General features: G+C 44.5%; 1 pseudogene; it reads right to left on the minus strand.

Moving 5' to 3' along the window:
- Window positions 1–13,916: 13,916 nt before the first annotated feature.
- On the minus strand, window positions 13,917–14,921 carry LOC136513521 (uncharacterized; annotated as a pseudogene).
- Window positions 14,922–22,224: the final 7,303 nt, after the last annotated feature.

A 22,224-nucleotide genomic window follows, 5' to 3' on the forward strand; every position in this document is an offset into this window, starting at 1 on the left:
ACTTCTCAAGTTAACCATGGCCCGCACAGGGTCAATCCATGTCTTTTCTCTGCAGTCTGCACAGCTTTTCTTCTCCCATCATTTATCATCCATAGGATTTGTCAAACCAAGATTGATTAGAATCACTGTTGGAAAACAACAAGGGGAAAAAATCGACGTTTGTGTGTGTGGTGCTGAGGTGTTGCTTCAGCTTCATTGGATTTGGATTGCAGTGGAGTTTCCTGCCATTTTGTTCCTGCCAGATCGGATATGCATGCCACCTTGCGATCTGATAAATCCTTTTTTGGCGGATGGGGCCCCGAGAAAAGTGTCTCATTATGCCTGCTTGCTCTGTCTTGGGAGCCAAGGGAGGCCATGGAGGTTAGGGGACCAACAACTAGTACGCATCTGAATGGACACTACATCTATTATTGCTTTAAGGTGAGAGAACCCCCACCCCTTCTCTCCATGCATGCTTAGTACTTAGTAGTAATATATACATTCCCAAAAGTATCTAAGGGTTGTTTAGTAACGTATATATTTAATCAGCAACTCTTACTTTTCTGAAAGTATTTGTATGAATATGAAAAGTCCGATAAACCAATCAAAATAAATATATTAAAAGTTTTGTAAATAAATTTATATGTACAACTAATCAAAATTGATTGCCTTTACCCTCTCTTCATTTCCTAATACAATACTAATTTAGATACTTTATAATCTCTCTATCAGGTTGTAATAAATTTATCAATCACATTGCATGTGTTTTCTTCCTTTGCATTGTACCTTTGTGGGTTTTTTAATTTGTATTTAGTTCAAACATTAGCTCGGTTCTTGTTGCATCCTATATTGGCTTTCATTTGTAATTTTTTATCCACGTGTTAAGCATAAAATCCAGTGCTTATTGTATCTTTTATTCAAAAATATCCTTTTAGGTTTTCATAAAAGAATTGATTATAGGTCTTAGACTATGTTTTAGTTACTATACTAACATAAACAGTTATTCAGGGATGCACCATGGCACTATCAAAGAAATATATGTATAATAGTATTGTTTTATAAAAAAGTAAATTCTTATGGTTAAATTACCAGTATTAATATCAGAATATTTCAATTCAAATCTTAACAATTATCTAAAGTAACTACTTACAAAGTTTATTGTTATAGATAATTTAAAATGAATTATCTATGTCATTCCACTGATATGTCATATGTGTATTGAAAGTGCAATTAAGCCTTAATTGTGGGTTTTGGTGATAATGACCTCGAAATTAGAGAACTAATGAGATTTATCGAGATGACAAGCAGGGAATTTATATTCGAGGATGTTACACGAAATGGAGGAGCCCCCAACTACAAATATAGATAGCTTCAAACTCAAAGGAGGTTTAAATTCTTTTATATATTGAATTTGAGCATATGGAAAGCCATACTATAAAGGGGGGCACAATGCTTAAACTAATCTGTGCTACCAAGTGCTCAAACAACCACATGCATCCTTAGATTCATAGCCAAGACAGTCTACACTTCACTATTATCCTTATTGTCCTGTGGGTGCGAGCTCCGACTCGCCCGACCCCTTGGGTGCGGGCTTCGGTTCGTCCGACCCTTTGGTCGCGGGCTCCGTCTCGCCCGACCCCAAGGTCACGGGCTCCGTCTCGTCCGACCCTTTGGTCGCGGGCTCCGTCTCGCCCGACCCTTTGGTCACGGGCTCCGTCTCGCCCTACCCCTAGGTCGTGGGCTTTGGCTCGCCTGACCATTTGGTCACGGGCTTCGTCTTGCCCGACCCTTTGGTCACGGGCTCCGGCTCGCCCGACCCTTTGGTGGCGGCCTCGTCTCGCCCGACCTCAAGGCCGCGGACCTCATCTCGCCCGACCTCTTGGGTGAAATGTCCGTTGGGGGCTGGGGGTATATATACCTTTTCTTTTTCTCCCCAACGGCTATCTGCAATTTAAATGACCGTTTGGGCCTGGGAGGGTATATATACCTTTCTCTTTCTTTCCCAATGGTAAATACACATAGATAGACAAACGAACCAACATGCTCCCTTCTTTCTCACTTCAGCACACTCAAAACAGAGCAGGATCTCTCTCTCACTCCATTGTTGACCTCAAGCCTCCAAGCAAATCCATTGATTTCTCCACCAATCCTTGAGAGATAAGGGTCTAAAACTTGATAAGAGAGCATCTCTATTGATTCCTAAACTCTAAAGCGCACTTGATTCACATCTTAGCCGACGGTTGTGTTTGTTACTCTTGGAGATTGGCTCCTAGCCGGCTAAAGCGTCGCCCGTGAAGCTTGCCAACTTATGTGGAAGTCCCGAGAGGTTTGTAACCACCTCTTGCAGTAAGTAAAATCATCCATCATCTTAAGAGTTCACTCTCTTGACTTGAGAACGAGGTAGGGTTACAAATCCCTAAGCCTTAGTGGTATACCTCAATAACGTGGACATAAGCAAGCCTTGATGGCGAGCTAAACCACGGGATAATCCCTTGTGTCATCTTGTGCTTATGTTGCTTCGCTTGTGTTCTTGTTGTTATTGAGGTGATTTCTAGAATTGAGGTCGATCTACTTGTGTGGTGTTCCCACCACTTTCAGCTGTGAATCTATGATCTACCACCCTGCAGAAAGCTAAGAAATTTACCCTATCTAAATTTCATTGGATAGATTTTGAACTGTGAACTAATCTCTCCTGCAGGTGCGGCAGTGCCGCGCTCACAGAGCGGCAGTGCCGTGGGTGAATTTGATTTCAGTTTAAGTTAAATTTTCAGGCATATTCACTCTCTCTCTAGGCGTACCAGAGATCCTACATGTATGCATATGTATTTGATATAGACAAAGCCATATGCCATTTCTATTTACTTCTAGTTTAACAATAAATCTGGATACTTTAGGATCATATATAGAGCGCTTTATGATTATTTAATTCCTTCTCATAATAACTTTATTTGGTAATTTGGATGTCGATCAAGCGTTATTTTAGGCCCCGTTCGGCTTACCCAGAAATCGGCTTGTTCGACTTATTTTTTCATCCGGAACAGTATTTTTCTCTCACAACAATTCAGTCAAAACAGTGTTTTCACCCTGTTTCAGCAAAGTTTCAGCAAGCCGAACAGGACCTTAGGCTCTTTTATAATGGTAGATGTGGTAATTTAGATGCAAATTAATGGTTATTTTTTATATTAGCATTCATAATGTTAGAGGTGGGAATTAAAATTAAATTTAAGGGCCACATTAAAATATATTTTATAATGGTAGAAGTTTGTAGTTTAGATGTGATTTAGGGGAAATTATTTATGTTTTTTTTTATAATGATAGAGGGACATAAGCTTATTTTTATTATGATAGGTTTGGGTAATTTAGATACAAACTAAGGGGGTTAGTTTGTATTATGTTTTATAATGGTAGTCTTGGATAATTTAAAGGAAATTTTAAGGGCTAATTTGTATTATCTTTCATAATGGTAGAGGTGAGTAATTTAAATGTAAATTTAGAGGGCTATATAAATTTATCTTTCACTATAGCATATGTAGGTAATTTAGATACAAATTTATGACGTTGCTTTATGAATTTTTCATAACAGGGGAGGTCCCATGGATAACAGATGAGTCCCCCACAGCTAAAGCTGTGGAAATGCCGTCCATCCCATTTGGTCTCGTCCCTTTGAGCAAACAAAAACTAGGATGAATCCATCCCTTTCAAGCAAACACGAAATATGATAGTTCCATTTAAAAAAAAACAGGGACATGATCATCTCATCGCATCTTATCCCCATACAAAACACATGCTAAAAGACCACATTAACAGATTTTAAGATTTACGAAGTCACTAGAGTCTTACTGTCGACTGTCACATTGATCTCCTACCAATGAATGAAGTAGTAAAAAATGTGAGTGCACGTGCTAAGTTGAAGAAAATTCCCAATGATACAAAACAAATACAGTACAAGAAGATCGTAGGGGTAAACATGGAATCATCCTCGTTCAAAGAGATATATTTCTCGCCCGAACAAAAAAAAAATGATTCTTGAATCTTGGTAAAAATAAACAATCCATACAAGGAAATTAAGACGTTCACTGTGTTCGTGGTTTGCACCACACTGGGATCTGCACGTAGTAGCTAGAACAGCGCTCAACGTCGGTTACGATGTGACAAACATTACAGTCCAGTTTGTTGCAACGTAAACCGCTGGTTGGCTGCCGACCGGCCGGCGTTTGCATTCGATCTGGTGGCTTCAAGCCGAAGCATCGTCGCGTTAGTCGTTAGGCTAGCCGAGCCTAGCCTCACCACCTCGTGGTTTCGGAACGGCGGCGTTTGGAGTAATGGAGAGAGCGGTTGGGCACTTGCGCTGCACTTCTCGACCGAGTTATTCTTGTGGCCATCTGCCGGAGCATGCATCGAGCTAACCAACTTGACGGTTCAGGCGTCAAGCCCAAGCCTTTTACGGCTGGAACCCAGTCAGTACTCCACTAAACTACAATCTTGGTCAGTGTTAAGTTGCCATCAGCTCAGATCAAGAGAAGCTGCTGATAACTGATATGATCGCTCAAGAGAGAAGCTGCCATCATCATTAACATAAAGAACGCGAAGAGAACTACCTGGCACCGGCCGGCCGGCCGCATGGACAGCTACACTTCATTTGCGAGCATAATCACGTTCTAGAAAGAAAAATCACAGTGGTAAAATTTGAGAAATGACACTGCGCATGCGAACCTGATCTCTGAAAAAAAGACACATAGGGCTGCGTCACACACAGTGTCATTAACAGTGGTAAATTTGGGTGGCAGGATGCATGGTAGTTTTAATCCAGAACGTCAGAAGATGGCATTTCTCTATCCTGAAACTATATATATAATAACAGTAAAATGACCAAAATCAACAACGCATGGCTCACGCTGCACATGGACGCTTGTGTGGGTGCCTACAGTTATTTCGTAACGGAAACGTTCGGAACATAGTGGATTTGGAAAGCCGTGTGCATGCAAAGATGTGTCATCCGAAGGGGAAGGCCAGCTACCAACTTGACCGGCCGCCGGTGCAGAATCTGCAACGACCGAACGCACCGAAACTGACCGTCTCCAAGGCTACAGCTACCTCCTGGCTTGGAACTTGGAACTTTAGCACTGGTTGTAGGATCTCAAAACCGTTCAAATCACTTCTCTGACCTTTCAAGTGGGTTTTGAAGGCTCCCCCCCCCCCCCCCCCCCCCCCCTTTGGTTAAAAAAGGCGGTAGATACTTGATATGGTTTTTAAACCATAGAAAATGCATGTCTCTAAGCCTTTAAAAATTCTGAAAAAATTCTAGAGATAGATTGCGTTAAGACAAATTCAAATAAAATATTTGGAGCTCCCAAAAACATCTTTAGAAACGTCAAGAAACTAGATTTTCTCTAGGAAAATAGAAAAATATCCAAAAAAAGAGCTAAAAATTTTCCAAAACATTCTAGTCGATGTGGAAACATGTTTTAAAAACTTTGAATAGCAAAAATATAAGATGCAACCAGCATGAGCGCAGCATAGTTTAATGTTGAATGATGCTATGCATTAGTGCTGGTTGCATATTATGGTTTTTGCTTCGAAAAGCTTCCAAAACACATTTCATATCAATGAGAATATTTTGTGTAATTTCTAGATTTTTTTATATTTTTCCACTTTCCTGGAGCTATATCTATTTTTTAAGCATCTCGAGATATTTTTACGAGCTTTAAATATTTTCTTTGGATTTTTGTATCACAACCTATCTTTATTTTTTTATTTTTTTTAAAATCTTAGAGATATTTGTGCGGTTTAAAAATATTATCTAGTATTTACTTAAATTTTTAACTAAAAAGACAAACCAAGAATAAGGTAATTGGACGGTTTTTAGAGTTCAGGATATAATGTTCGGTTTTAGTGTTTGAAGGAGATTTGTTCCTAAAATCTCTGGATATATCGGGTTGTGGTGTTGTGCATGGGCCACGCTATATAGGACCACGGGCCGGTTATAACAGTGTCATGTCGGGTTGTGGCGTTGTGCATGGGCTACGCTATATAGGATCACGGCCGGTTACAACAGTGGAATAGCAGTAGTCCTGCAGTGCTTCTGAACTCCTGGTCACGTGGCCTTGTTTGGCTCGGTCCACCTCGTTCACAGGGGTGGCTCCGACCTCGGATAGTCGGATGGAGACGGTTTACGTCCGTCGGTCTGGGCTACGGCCAGGCTGCTGCTGCCCACCGACCTAGGATTTTCTTTCCCTTGATAGCGTCCTGACGTCCGGATAGATGTCCGTGTCCGGACGCCGGTGTATGTTGCTCCATTCACGCGTGTCCGCGCACACGTAGGAGCCCACGTCTCCGTCCGCACCTCCACGTTTGGACACCCGAGATCCCGCTTCCCGCCCGTGCCCCTCTATTTTCGGCACGCGCATGCTGCGCAGGGACCGCCTACGCCCTCTCCATCTGGACACCCGAGCCCCACTCGCTTCCCGCCCATGCTCCCTCCGTTTTTCGACACGCGCATGCCGCACAGGGACCGCCTGCGCCCTCCCCATCCGCTTCTGGCGTAAGTTTCCCGCGCCGCCCCAAACGTCACCAGCATCGGGAAGAGTAGGGGGCGGCGGATGCCCAACCAGCGCCCGGAGGAGGAAAAGACACCGAGGCGAGGTAACAGAAAAACAACGAGGAAGATGCAAACACCCGATTTACCATTGAAACATCAAGATGCAACACTTGCAACATACGTCTGAAGACAGATGAAACACATGAAAACATGCTTCTGAAACACTTGCAAAAAACGCATAGAAAACAGTTGAAAACCATTGCAAAACATACGCAATATCCAGACGAACACTTGCAATATATGTGTGAAACGTATGCAACATCCAGATAAAACACACTTGCAACATACATTTAAAACACAGATGAAACATTGGAAACTAACCTTTGCAATATACGTGTACAACCATTGCAACATATGCAATATCTTGATCTACTTTTGCAACATCCTACCTATGAAACACCTGAAACACATAAAACATACTCTTGCTACATGCGTTTTCAGCACATCGCAACATCTCCTTGCTGCTTAGAAGAATGGAGGCTCGTCGGCGTGTGGAGTTCACCGGAGACAGCGGCTCCGCACTGCACGAGGCGGCAGGGAGGGAGAGGGTAGCAGCAGCTCATAGGCGGCCGCGTGCCATGCTTGGCCGGCAGTCCGGTGGCCGTGCACCGCGCCTCGCAGGCAGGGCCGGTGACCGAGCGCCGCACCTGGTAGGTAGGGGTGACAGTCCGGTGGCCGAGCGCTGCTCCTCGGAGGCGGCAAGCGAGTGGATAGAAGCGATGAACGGATAAGAGCAAGCTACTGAGTGTATTTCTTTACTAGAAACGAACGAGGGGATTTGAGGGAGTTGTTGGGCCCGTCCACTGCATATTTGGGAGATACGCGTCTGGATGGGTGGGGACAGACCCAGCATTACCGATATTCTTTTCTTGACAAAATTTCTTATTTGTTATTGAAAGTTCACTTGGTTCTTTATTTGTTTCAGTAAAATATTGAAATCTTTATGTATCAGTTCAGTATAATTTTATTTAATAGTAGTCAGTATTATAATTAATATAATTCAATAATATCTGGTATTATCTATCTTTTACTAAAGCGACTATTACACAATAGGAGTATTGTTTTTATTTAGTACTGTTACGTATTTTAATAGTAACCTGAAAATGATACGGGGCAACCCTCTAATTGTTATAGGTGTTGTGGCACCAAATCAATATTGATGCTGCAGACCTAATCTGTTATATATACCACCTAGAAAATATGGATGACTTTCGTCCAACTCTTTTGTGTGCGCACCTACATCGTCAAAACTTGGAGTCTGTCGGAGTCTGATACGAGTACGAGTGCCCAGAAAACAATACGCAAGTACGCAACCCATCAGCAATTGCCGGCCGGCAGCACGAGCCCAGCCCACTAGCACGATCCGAATTGCATTGGGCCAAGCATCATCTCAATGGCCCTCGTCTCTCTGAGCCTGTTCGGTGGTTCGTATCGTCGCTGGTTTGTGAAGAAATACTGCTGGCTGGTTTGTATGAGAGAAAAATACTGTTCCGGCTGAAAATTTACGATCGTTTACGACAAGCCATAGCCAAACGAACAGGCAGGCTGTCTGCCTCTTTCATTTGGTTCCAGGTGAAAAAAAAGAAATATAAACAACAAATGAATATTAAAAGTTGATCTCAAGATTTACATAGACTTCAGGGTTCCCAATAAAGTGTATTGTTGGTATCTTGTTTCTTCCCGAAACAATGCACAATTTAATTGACTGAAACTTATAAAATCTATATAATATCAAAATCAAATCCAGAAATTATAATTCAAATTTTCTTAAGTTCCTTTCAACAAAAGAGTGTAAGGTGTCATTGCCGTGAAATATAAATCCTGAAAAGCCTAAGGGCATGTATAACTAATAGACAGTCTGCGCCAAGTCAGTTTGAAAGCTTGAAAATTGTCAACTTCAAAATTAGAAATATAAAATCTGCGTGTGCGGAACGAAAGAGGCTCGATGTCAGGGCCATACTCAATATGCACCAAAAGAATTGGCATATGTGTGAATTATTTTGAATGCAATGAAAAAGCATAAATGCATTTGGAAATAGTTTAGGTTGCCAATGCAAAATCGTTTAATAGTTTTTTTATTGTTTTCGCTAAATGATCAAATCCTTCGTGTAGACGTGGACAAAATTTGTAGCCACCGTGCACATATCTAGTCATTATATAAGAGTGTATGGCACCTATGTGGGAAAACGATAGAAACTACAAAATAGGAGGAAAACGACCATAATCTGTTGGCAACAAATGGTATAAAAGTAGCAAACTAGGGACAAACATGTGTTTTAGAATTTTAAAATTGACAAATGATACATTAAAATGTATAACCCTAATCAGTATGCATGTCACGGCCCTAAATAAAAGCTTTGGTATAAATAATGTCAACTTAGGGCTATAAAAGCTACAAACCGGAGGTAGGGGTAAAATCACATCCCTCTCGCAAGCATTAGATCCTCTTTGGCATGGCTTTTATTATGGCTTCTCGGTCGGCTTAATCAAAAGCACCACCAAACGAACATATATGGGAACGGCTTCTGAAGTCAAACCAAGACAAAAATAGTGAAGCCATCATCTTTTTGGCAACCATTTTTGGAGAAGTCAAAGCACTTAATGCCAGTCTCAGTGGGGGTTTTGCTGCAAGAGATTTATTACGATTTGCCCTCTAGTTTTCCCTCATAGCACTTTTCCATTGGTTTTCATATATAATCAATGGTTGCAGAGCACTTTTCCGTTAGTTTTCATATTCGAGGGTTGCATAACTACAACTATGTACTGAATAACACTGAGTTCATATGAATAGGCCCGCACGCCTGCTAGATAGTACTCAATTAGAGAAGTGATGAATTCTTCGTATGATGAATCTTCGCACAAAAGTAAAAGATCGGCCACGTTGAAGGTGCAGTACATGTCCATAATACATTTACTATGTTAGAAAGAAAACGTCTTGCGATGCAGGATCATCCCATCATTTGGGGAAAAAAGACAGCTGATAGTATGAAACGAAGACAGCTGATAGTATGTAAGTCAAGTGGTAGATGCTTGCCACAAGCCAGATCAAGAACACAAAAAACCTTTATTCATTTTGTCCACGGGAAAACACGACAGCTATCTCATTATCTGCCACAAGAAGTAATGAAACAAGAGAAATGAGTGAATGAATCATCAGTACATAATAATCAAAGGTCAAAAAAGGTGATTAACTATACCCCTAAAAAAAGGTGATTAACTATAGGTGCACGGAAACAGCCAAGCATTGTACCGGTTAATAGGCGACTCGTAGAAACACATTATGCAACTTCATATTTTTAAGCTACAATTGAACAACAGACAGTTAGCCACCGTCTTGGTGAAACAAACAAGAAACATTCAGTCAGAAAATACTGAGGTCCATTCCTCTCCTGTTGAACCTCATTTATTAAATGATTCCTTTACTGGAAAATTTCTAGAGCAAAAATGCTAAGAGCCAGGTCCTGATGTCATCGGCACTAGGGAGCAAATCGGGGTCTTTGGTCGAGCTCTGAATGTGTTTACTCCTGGGTCTTTCTCATTTTTCAGTTCTGATGCACCTGGTGCCATGGATGGCGGTGGACTGCATCTCGCGCCTGGTGCAGACAACGACAGGAAGCTTGGTGTTGGGCATGATGCTGTCCTCCAACGTTGCTTGCTCGGATTCCATCGAAATCTCGGCCACACAACCATCAAAACGTATTCTCTATCTCTCTTCGATCAGTCCATCTGATTTCTCCCCACAATTTCTCTACACAAGTTTTTCTTTCCATAATCAAAATCCCTGACCATCACCCAAATTGGGTTTCCCTACACTAAGAATTGATTCGAGAGCGAACGGGGAGTAGACGTGAACACGTGATTGATCAGCGTAGAATAGAATTAATTTAAAGCCCTTTCCTTGGCTATCTAGTACTGGAATCCGGCCAGGACACGTACGTACTTTAGCAAAGGAAAATTCGATCGGCCTACAATCAACAACCAACGGTGGCAAAGCATGCATATATATCGCAAGCAATCTCCTCTCTTCTGAAGAACAATGTACGATCGATCTGCAAACAATCTGATTGCATGGAAGAGACGACGCGAGACTGTGCTTCGTCGCTGCCCCGCGACGTGCTGTTGGAGATCTTCGTCCGACTGCCACAGCTCGACATCCTCCAGGGCGCAGGGCTCGTGTGCGCCCCGTGGCGTCGCGTCCGACGAGCCCACGCTGCGGCGGAGCATCCACCTCACCTTGGGCGACGAGGAGGAGGAGCGCGTCCAAGACCTAGACCTGCTGTTTAGACGGCTGGCGATGGCGCGCACCGCCGTGGACGGTGGACCGCAGCGCTGGCGGCTGCGAGTCCTTCCGCGGCCCCCTCGACCGGCACCTCCTCGCCTACCTTGCTGACAGAGCGCTGTTGCTGAGGAGCCTCCACGTGGCGCCGGAGGGGTGTGGTGCCTGCCGGAGGCCGATACCGACGACAGTGTGATCACGAAGCTCCCAAGGCTCGAGCGCCTTGTGCTGAGGGGCGGCATCTTCCGGACGCCCACGCTGCGGGCGCTCCTCAAGCACTGCCCCCTGCCCGCCTCGAGGTGCTCGACGTCCGGAACTGCTACACCGACGGGGGCACTTCGTACGGGCTATGGTGCAAGAGTCATAGGATGATCATGGTTCTCCATCTCTCGCCGGGGCCGGCCTTCGACTATTGCCGGTGCTGGGCACTGCTGTCTGGAGCGCAGAGCGGCACGAATTCTCGCTAGCCTTCCTCGCCGGCTAATTTCACTTTGACTGGCACAGGGCAGCGAAACGGGTTGGTACATACCAGCGGCGCTGGAACTAGAACCGTCGGGCAAATCACCTTCCTCGCCGGCTTCTGTAGGGAGGGGGATACAGGCTGTGCTTTGATTTTGTTCAGCGTCTGGGCTCCAAGTGGAGGGCGCGCGGTGGCAAGTGTCAACGCCTCTACTGCGCGGGCGCCACTCCAGTGCCGGACTGTGCTGCTACTGTTGGGCCAAGAGTTGGTCGTGTGCCCAGGCCCAGGACAAGGAACACCAAAGGTTCTCGGGCCCGAGTGGATGAACGCCGTACCCGTGCATCAGTAGCGCCGAGTGTGGCAACTTTGTGCACAGTGTGATGACTCTATGCCGCAGTGCCGCTGCAGCACCACACCCTAATCAGCGGAGTGATTACTGAGCTACCTTGTAAAATAACACAGAAACACAAGCATCGACGCATCCGCCATTAGACTTCACACCTCGCTATTATCACCTCGAAGGACAATGCACGAGGTTTCATCCGGCGCTAGACTCCACGCCACTAGTTTGTTTCATGTGTTGCCATCAACAAGGTGTGCAGCCAAGCCACCACCAAAACCTTCGCCCAAGCATTCAACCTTTGCCCTACCCCAACAAGCCACCATGAGGCTTGCACCGTCTTCTGACGATGTCCTGCACCGAGACAACGCTTTGCGATGCAAGGCTACCCGTCACAGTCCGCCGCGAGCCTTATATAGCTTGTTTGGTTGGTTGGTTCGTATCGTTGCTAGTTCGTGAAGAAGTACTACTAGCTAATTTGTGTGAGAGAAAAATACTGTTTCGGCTGAAAATTTACGATGAAGCCACAGTCAAACGAATAGGCTGATAGTCCTGTGTTGTCGTTACTGCAAGGGCCATCTTTCAACGTGGTCTCCCGCCACACTAGAAAATGCTATGCAGAGCCGGTCGCGTGGTTCGTTGTTACCTCCAAATAAAAGTCATTCTCGTTTTTCGAGAAATCATTTTTTTTAATTTTGACTAATTATATATAAAAAAATATTAATATTTATAATACATAATTAGTATTATTAGATAGATCGTTGAATGTACTTTCGTAATAAATTTATTTAGAGATAAAAATGTTGCATGTATTTTTTATAAATCTAATCAAAATTAAAAAGTTTAACCTATACACATCGTGTAACGTGCCAACCACCCCGACAAGCACACAACCTGCGGCCGCCTGCAGAGTTATCGTTTGCTACCACAGTGTGTTGAACCGGCCCTGGGTCTTAGCTAGGCCCCACATGTGATTAGACGTCATCTGTTAATACTAGCACAATGTATGGAACCGGGGATGACTCCATACATGGGCCCCACGTTAATAGAAAAAATCAACCGATCCCCACCCATTCCTTCTGCATTGCTGGCCACGCCCGATGCTAGGCAACGCCGCCCCCTCCACCTACTAGCTATGGCGTCTCGTCCTCTTCTCCTTGTGTAGCAGGCTATGGCGCTCCTCCCTCATGGCACGGCTGCGCCTCCACCTCCCTCCTCTGTTTCCTCCCTGGAACCTCGTCCTCCCTCCTCTAGCTTCTTCCTCACCAGATCTAACGGAGCTTCATGGATGTGTCCCAGAGTTGCTGCTGTCGCCCCGTTGTCCGCATCTCGGAGCCCGCCACCGCCTCAAGGTCCTTCAACTCTGGTGCCGGCCATGGGCCTACGCCCAGATCTAAGGGCCGGGAGGCGCAACGATGGGGCCATGGGGGGCCACAGCGACAGGGGCAAAGAGAGGGGTTCTGGCCAAGGACGGGGCCGGCTTCCAGGATGGCGGCGCCGACATCGGTGGACGACAATAGCGACGACGATGATTTCCTCTCTTCAGCGACGCCCGCCTTCCGCTCATCGTTACCCCCATGCGGCGCCCGCCTTCCGCTCGTCGTCGCCGCCCGATCTACTCCAGGTTCGCTCATCGTGGGAGCCCTCTCTGCCCATGCGATGTTGGCGTACAACAAGGAGGACGCGGCAGCATAAGCGTCCATGGTGTCGTGCATGGAGGCGCATCCTTTGTCGCCTACGGGATCTGCTGCATGGTTTGTCCCTCCCCGTCTAATAATAGAATTTTTTTGATTTAGTCTAATAATAGATTTGGTGTTGTGGGGTAGTAGAATTTTCCATTCATTGATTCAGAAAAAAAGAACTTTCCATTCATTTAGGCTTACAGCAACAATAATAAAAAAACTAAAATAGCAAGATACTTGCAAAGCACATCTACAGATTACAGATCCTGAGTTTGCTGACCACCAAAATTTTGCCATATATGTTCCACTAGATCTTCTCGTAGACGTTTATGAGTCTCTCTGTCATGAATCATGTCATTGATCTCCAGCATTCTGGTAAATCCATGAATTGGTCCGTGGTCAAGTCCTTTAATTGGTCTCGTAGCTCGACCTTCTTCATATGTAGTGTCTAGATGCAACTGATATGAGTCCCTCTCATCCTCCACTATCATATTATGCAGAATAATACAAGCCATCATAATATCTTCTAGCTCCCGCCTATCCCATAGACGTGCTGGATGACGTATAATGGCCCATCTTTTCTATAGAATCCCAAAAGCACACTCGACATCTTTTCTTGCGGCCTCTTGATGCTGAGCAAAGAGTCTGTCCTTGTCAGTAAGAGGTAAAGTAATTGTTTTTACAAATGTTGCCCAGTCAGGATAAATTCCATCAGCCAAGTAGTAACCCATATTGTACTCTGAACCATTTATTATAAATTTAACTTTTGGGGCTCTTCCTTGTAGCACTTGTGTGAACAATGGCGATTGGTTCAACACATTTAGATCATTGTTGGATCCAGGTGTGCCAAAAAAGGCGTGCCAAATCCAGCGGTCATAGGAAGCAACAGCTTCGAGCATGATAGTGGGTACCTTGTAGTCACCACGGGTAAACTACCCCTTCCATGCAACTGGGCAATTTCCCCATCGCCAATGCATGCAATCTAGACTTCCCAACATCCCTGGAAACCCTCGTGCCTCTCCAACTTGGAGTATCCGTTGGATATCCTCATCATTAGGTCTTCTAAGATATTTCTCCCCATATATTTGTCTAATACCTTGAACAAACTTTATTAGGCACTCTAAAGTTGTGGTTTCAGCAATTCCAAATGATTCATCCATAAGGTCTGCTGGTGATCCATATGCTAACATTCGGAGGGCAGCCGTGCATTTCTGCAACGGTGAAAGACCCACCTTACCGAATGCATCTCTCCTTAACTGAAAATACAGGGACCAATTTTCTAATGCTTCAACAATTTGCAAAAATAAGTGCTTTCTCATCCGAAACCTTCTACGGAATTGGGTTTCAGTGTACAAAGGATTCTCACAAAAGTAATCAGCAACTAATTTTGCATGGCCAGCTTCATGATCCCTGTTAATGTACCTTCGTGAGTTGCGGCTGCTACCTGCCCGATCTTGAAGTTTAGCTTCAATCCAAGCTTGCATTTTTGCCTCAACACGAGCCACCAGTGGGTCATTGATTTCCTCTAGCATGAGATTTTGGAGGTACTCACTACTGATGGACTGATTTTCAGAGCCTTCGGCCATTTGTTGGTATAGGTCTAGCTTAGTGGATGGAGTAGAAGGAAGTGTAGCATATGTGAATGAAGGAGTGGTGTGTTTATCTTTCAGGTTGTATTTATAGATGGCTTCTCCAGCAGTTGGCTTCTCCAACAGCTACTTTTTCCAACAGCTAGTTTCTCCAACGGCTAGTTTTCCAACAGCTACTTTTTCCAACAGCTAGTTTGTCCAATAGCTAGTTTCTAGAAAAATTAGTTTTTCCAACAGCTAGTTTATGAGTTCCATGTCTCTTAAGGAGAGCACATTGCATAAATAGGTACAACCCAATATTTTGCATGGCCAAATTCATTTAGTACCAAATAATAATATTGCCACATATATTTAGTAGAAAACAAATTCCATACACTAATGGTACTGCCACATATAGTAGTACAACACAAATTCCATTGATACACTAATACATAATAGTAGTGGCACATATAGTTACTACAACACAAAATGCATACACTTAATACATAATGGTACTACCACATATAGTTACTACGACACCTACAATACACACTAATACATAATGATTCGCTTAGTTGTTGGAAGATGGAAATAGTTCCTTGGCTAGACTTTGTAAGAGTTGTTCATGCAACTTCAGTACTGTTGGACTCATGTTGGAAGTATCCTTATCTAGCTGATCCATGTACTTTTGTATCATTTCATTTCTAGCCTGCTCCTTGGATGCTTCTGCTGTTTTTTCTAGTGCACTTGCTCTCTTCAACATAGCATCGTGAAACAAAACCATGTCTTCATCTGGCTGCGAGCCTAGGGGAGATTGTGGTATGACCTTTCCCTTTCCTTTTCCTCTCATCCTAGCTTTTGCTTTCTTCTGCCCCTCTGGGCGCACTTCTTTGAATGTCTCCGCCTCATTTGTGTCTTGGTTGGAAGATGAACTGTATGCTCCAGATTCATCTACTTTTGTCCTTTTGTTCTTGTCTGAACAATCTGTACCAGGTATACTTCTATATCATTTGGGTTCTTTCTTCAGAACCTTCCAGACATATTCAAGTGTAAAGGGCTTTTGCTTGTTTTCTCTCTTGAATGTGGCACGTGCTTTGTCCATGAGCATGTCATCAGATTCCCCACTACAATAGGTCATTCGATTATAGACCCCATTGAACTTGGTAGCAGCTGCATTAAGTCTTCTCCAATGGCTTTTGAGCTGTCCCTTTGACCTTCTTCTTGCACCTTCAGGTTGGCCTGAATTAAATGCTTCTGCTATTTTCTTCCAGTAGGCCTCTCCAGTCTGATCTATGCCATGAATTGGATCTACTGAATGCTTAATCCAAAGACTTACAAGGCGTAGGTTCTCGACCTCACTGTAATTAATTCTCACAGCCCTCCTTCCTTCATCCGGGCTGCTGCCGCTTGAATCTTGCTTTTGGTCATCTTGCTCCACCTTTCTTATTTGCGATTGCGGGGTTGCTGAATCTGAGCCATGTGAAGATGCACCAGCAGCAGCACCTACAAACATTCCACCTGTGAAGCCAAAGTGGGGTAGTGGTTGAAAACCTTGATAACTTGGTGAGAACTGGGCATACTGCTGGAGGTTGCTTACACCACCAAAGGGATTCAGGTTGTGCATGACCTGAGTAGGCGAACTATGTTGGGGATAATGGGAATGGTTGAATGGTGGTGGTGGGGTGGGCAACTGAGTCTGGTTGAATGGTGGTTGTGGGATGGGGAACTGATTCTGGTTGAAAGTGTTGGGTGTGAATTTTGGGATGTGCTGAAAGTTTGTGTTATCTGCTCTTGGATTCCTGGGATCAGTGGCGAGCAGCCTACTAAAACTACCCTCTGAGGATTCCATATGAACTAGGAAATATCACTATTGAGTTGTTTTGATTTTGCTTCTCTATTTTTGTGTAGCCCGGTGGGAAGGAGGAGGCAGGAAAAGGGTGCTGGAACAAAGGAGGAGGCCGCTGGGAACAAGGAGGCAGGAAAGGCTTGCAAGGAAGAAAGCAGGCTGCATGTCTCCTTTTGAAGAAGCGGCGTTCTGCTGAAGAAGAAGCGTTGTTTTTTTCTTTGAAGGCAACGGTCAAGTGACCGTTGAAATGTGAATGCTCATCACTCCTTGGCAGTTGGAGCCGTTGGTCTGTGTCATGTGTGATATATTTTTTTATTGCAAAGGGAGCGGGTTCGATGTATTGAACCTGGGTCTCCATCGACACCCTCCCACAGTGTATCATACTAGGTCCTTTCTTTGCATTAAATGTATAGACCCAGCTTCGACACCCACACTGCGGGTGCTCTAAGGCCACCACAATGCAACCTCCACACCATTGCACATACGCACCACTTCCTCCTTGGAGCCAGCCACCAAATATTGTCATCAACGCCTCTGTAGCCCACATGTGCTGTTGTAGCATGCCTCTGGCAGTGGCAGCTGCCTGCACTGTCGAGCCCAAGCCTGGCCATTGTGCGGTCCCACGCCACTAGGCACCCTGCTGCACCAGGCCACGTGCGACCGCATACTCATACACGGCACCAATGACTCGAGCAGTCGTTGCCAACGCTGCCAGGGGTTCCCAACAAGCTACTTCCCGAAGCCTCCACGACTATGGCTCCGTTTGGCCTGCTAAAATTTAACTAAATTAGCTAAAAAATACTATTATAGTTAAATTATTATGAAAAAAATACTATTTTAGATGAAAAAACAAATTAAATAGTGTGGATTATAAAATAAACGGATCGGGCCATGTCACCCACTCAGTAGCAGGTCGCCACCAACTCCTCGTAGCAGCAGCAGCAACTCACCACCATAAGTCACCATTTGTCCACCACCTCGTAAAAAAGTTTTTCACCCGTAAGCGTTAAAAACTACCATATTATTGATCTGGGTTTTGAATGTAAACGGCTAGATCTATGAAAAGATATATATAAGAAAAATCAAGAATCCAGAACAAATTCAAGTATAGAAATTAAAGAGACGATGGTATATAATCAGAAATACTATCAACGTACATGTGTTTTAGCACCGAAAAAACATGAATTTTTTAGCATAAAAAACACACGGCGAGAGCACGCGGCAACGCAGCACCAGCAGTGCGACGCGACACCAGCAGTGCGCTTTCTGCACCAGCAGTGCAGCACCAGCAGTGCGACGCGACCACCCATGACGAACGGGTAGGCAATGGAACCAACCACTCTGTAATTTGCTCTTCCATAGAAAAAAATTGTTTTCTGTGATATGTGATCTATGATACGTGGATCTGTGATCTTATGATTGTCTGAAGATAGAAGAAGGCTAGAGGTGGAAGAAGGATGGAGGCTGTTGGATCTTAATCTTATGGTACAAAAAAAATTCATGTATTGGAATTGTATAAAACACATGGTTGTCCAGTAGACAGACTCTATATAATTCAAATAGCATTAAAACTTGATTAAACGATAAGGAAACTACATGCAATGCCTATAATAGGGATAAACCGCATACATAAGAGCTATTCAAGCCATCCACCAATGTCTTTGGCATGTTCAAAAGAATCATTTAAGCACTCCAAATTCCCGCACTGCTCCTTCGCCGCCATGTTCTAAGTCTTGCCATCTCAAATTGTCCTTTCAACATAGCCCTAATTAATATGGTTGATCCACTCTTTTCTCATATGTTTCTAGCCGAACAACTAAATAGATTGTCAATTATAATGATCATGGCTCAAATTTGATGTACTTCATAGTGATGACCGAGGAGAGAAAAACAAGTCCAGTCAACCAATTTTACTTTGTAGAATTATGAGAAACCATAAAAAGAATATCCACTTTTGACATGTTATAGGATATTGGTTAATTTGATTTTTTTGGTGCACATGCATGAGAAGCTCGCAAGCAGCACAAAGCACATAGTTTAGATTTTTTTTTTCTCTCCGAGAGAATCTGATCACAAGGAGAGACAAATATGATCATAGTATGATTGACAACAATGCGGTGGAGTGGCTTAAATAGTAACCCAGAGATCAACAAGTTCACAGGTGTCATTGATGGCCCTATAGTTTGTTTTGTAGTGCTTGCTGTAATGACTATTGGTGTGATGACGATGTCGCCTAATGAATGTTTGAGACAATACAATGGCTCCAGCAAACATGAGCAACATTCTGTTAAATAGGATGATGTTTTAGGACAAAAGTGGCAACTAAGGATCCATAAACAAGGTACAAATGGTTCAAAATTTAAATTTACAAGAGGATCAAAGAATTAAAAAATATTGTGGGGGACTGTCGTGTTTCGAGTTACCACCAATGAGTAAATTTTTAGTATTGCACGTCTGGCTTGGATGGTGTGCTTAGAGGACACGAGGTTTATACTGGTTCGGACAGAATGTCCCTACGTCCAGTTCGTCGCTGCTGCTCGTGTTATTTAGCACCGAAGGTTTGTAGTAGGGGTTACAAACAAGCGAGAGAGGGACATGTCCCAAGTCTCTGGTGGAAAGAGTGAACGGGTGCTGAGAGCTCGGTTGCTGCTCAGCCGTGTGCTTATGTTGTGTTCTTGTGGGTTTATCTGGCTTGAAACGGATCAGGGTGATTCGATCGGATGTCGCCCGCTTCATGGGATGCCCTACTTTTCTTTTTATAGGCCAAGGAAAAGCACGGGTTATAGCGAAGGAAGAGAGGAGAACGAGAGAGAGAGAGGGAAGAAGTCCTGCAGGACCGTCAGGTCCTTCTTATCCTTCATGCGGGTCCCGCTGACCCTATAGATGTCAACAAGGACGGCTCCACGTCGTGGACCTGTTCGTCACTGGCACCATGCGTAGGCGTCGTCTGCCGGTCTTGGCGCTCCACTCCGTCCTGACGGACGTCATGGTGAACTGACGCACCTATCAGTGTTCGTACAAGGGTTAGACAGAACATCACTGGTACGCCCAACGTTGTTCCTGATGTGAATCCTCGGGTATGGCCTATCGTGGCTGCGGTGAGAGGATCAAGATGCCCAAGAGGAGGAGGTGAATTGGACTAATTCTAAATTTCTTTGCAATAATTAAACCCTACGGTTAGCCCAATTAACCCCTTATGCCTAGAAAGTGTTTCTATTGATCTAACGTATAAAAGTTTAGCAATCTATGTTCTAATCCTACTCTAGCATGTTCTAAACTACTCTAAGTGTCTCTTCAACACCAACTAGGAGCCTAGATGTTTTCAATCTCCCCCTTTTTGGTGATTGATGACAATACTACCTCGAGTATGTGAAAGAGTTGAGGTTTTTAACATGCTTGGATCATATAAGCTTTTGGCAATAAGAACAAAAGAGTTAGACAAGCTTATATGACCCAAGCCAACATAATGTACTCCAAAGATATAAAATAAGCATGGGTACAAGTAATTAAAGCTCATTTGCATCGGAGTAAAACGCGGAAGTAAAGCAAATGAGCATAATACAAGTGATATGACATATAAATTATTCAAAGTAGAGAGCACACATGTTAAATATCATGATCACGTAGATATCACTATCACATAAATATAGTTCAATGCATGAAAGTAAACACACAAATGCATAATAATAGTGTATCACACATAAAACTCCAAATGTAATAGATAAGCTAATAAGTAAACTCACCCTAAATATATCGCTCCCCCTAAGGCTAACATACTCGATCCCTCTTCCCCTTTGGCGTCAAACACCAAAACCTAAGGGTCGATCGGCGGGGCTGCAACGGACGAGTCGGGCGCTGAGGTGCAAGGAGCGAGCTGAAACTGTGTGCCATCATCATCTGACCCTGAGCTCTGAGCAGTCTGACCCTCCATAGCTGGAAGCGATGCTAAAGCAGTCTGGGTCGTATCAGGGACTGGAGCGGCTATAGATTGTGCAGGTATGACTGTAGCAGGTGGCTCTGATGATGCAACAGAAGAAGGGAGCGTCTCTGTAGTCTCGGTAGTAGGTGCAACTATGGAAGGACCTAGGACATATAGATATGGCGGAGTAGGCTGCCCTGTCAACTCACTAAAGGAAGTACCAAGGCTCCTAGACACTGTAGTCTCTGGTACTAGCAGCGAGAAAGTCTAAGCCGGTGTGAAGCCCATCTGAAAAGGTGTGAACTGCGGGGCTGGCACTGGCAAGGCAAACCACTAGGACACCTGCTCTGTAGGTGAAGCAAACTGTGCTGGTGGCTATCCCTGACTCTGAAGCCCACTAGGCTATAATGCTAGAGTCATAGAAGTGGTGGCAGGCTGGGCTATCTAGGGTGAAGGCTATGGCGGTGGAGCCCCAATAGCAGTGACTACACGCTGCATAAATCCAAGAAGCTACTGCTGCATGAGGAGCTGCTGATGATGCATGGCCTGCTGCTGCTGGATCGCCTGCTGCTGTCGTGAAACTCATCCTGCCTGGTCTAAAACTGTGCGAAAGTAGCGGCGGTCTCCTATGCCTGGCGAGCCTGATCTAGCCCCATCCGCTCAAGTATAGCAAGTGGAGCAGGGTCTGTCTACGGTGCAGGTGGAGCTGAACTAGAGCTACCAGCCTCATAGTCATGTCATCGAGGAGGCATCTAAGGGATATCCCGATAGTCATCATCTGAGCTGTCGCTGGGGTCGTTCTCGACCATCCCCTCCTGCTGAGCATCTAACTGCCCCTCCTCAGTAGCTGCTATGCCCCTGATAGTATCATCTTGCTGGGCTATAGTCTCTGGCACCTCTAGACGACGGCGTGGCTGACTGGGTGTCCTCACTACACTACGGCAGATCATCTGAGTCATGTTGTATGCAGGGAACTCTATAGTAGCACCACTGTACTCTGCCAGCATCTCAAGTGGCCTCACAGTAACTGCCCTATGGATCAGGAATGTAATCTAGTGAGCATATGGCAGCTGCCTATGACCCCTGAACCCCTCTGCAATAGTATCCTCCATCTCTGATAGAAGGAGATCCCAAATGTCAAACACAGTCAGCTGCATCAGAGAGTTCAGTAGCCATAATTATATGCGAGTCAAGCCCTCGCGATACCCCATCCTCGAAAGCAGGGTCATCCTCATAATAGCATCTAGCACTCTAGCTGTAGGAGTGAGATCACTAGGTGTCCTGCTTGACCCCTAAAAAGGCTCTGTGAAGCAATGGCGGACCAAATCTGTCGGTGGCACCATACCACCATGAGGGCATCTGGGAGGCGCTATCTGTTCGTAGCAAACCTCATGTAGCCAGACTAGCTACTCCTAAAGCCTGAGAATCTCCCTGACCCTAATGCTCATCAGCCTGTAATCTCTGCCTCTGAATGCAAAATGTATAAATCTATGCTACGGATCAATCTAGAGTGTAGCATAAAACTCACGGACCCAAGATGGAACATATAAGCCTAT

Source organism: Miscanthus floridulus, chromosome 16 (assembly GCF_019320115.1).
Source record: "Miscanthus floridulus cultivar M001 chromosome 16, ASM1932011v1, whole genome shotgun sequence".
NCBI classification, from domain to species: Eukaryota; Viridiplantae; Streptophyta; class Magnoliopsida; order Poales; family Poaceae; genus Miscanthus; species Miscanthus floridulus.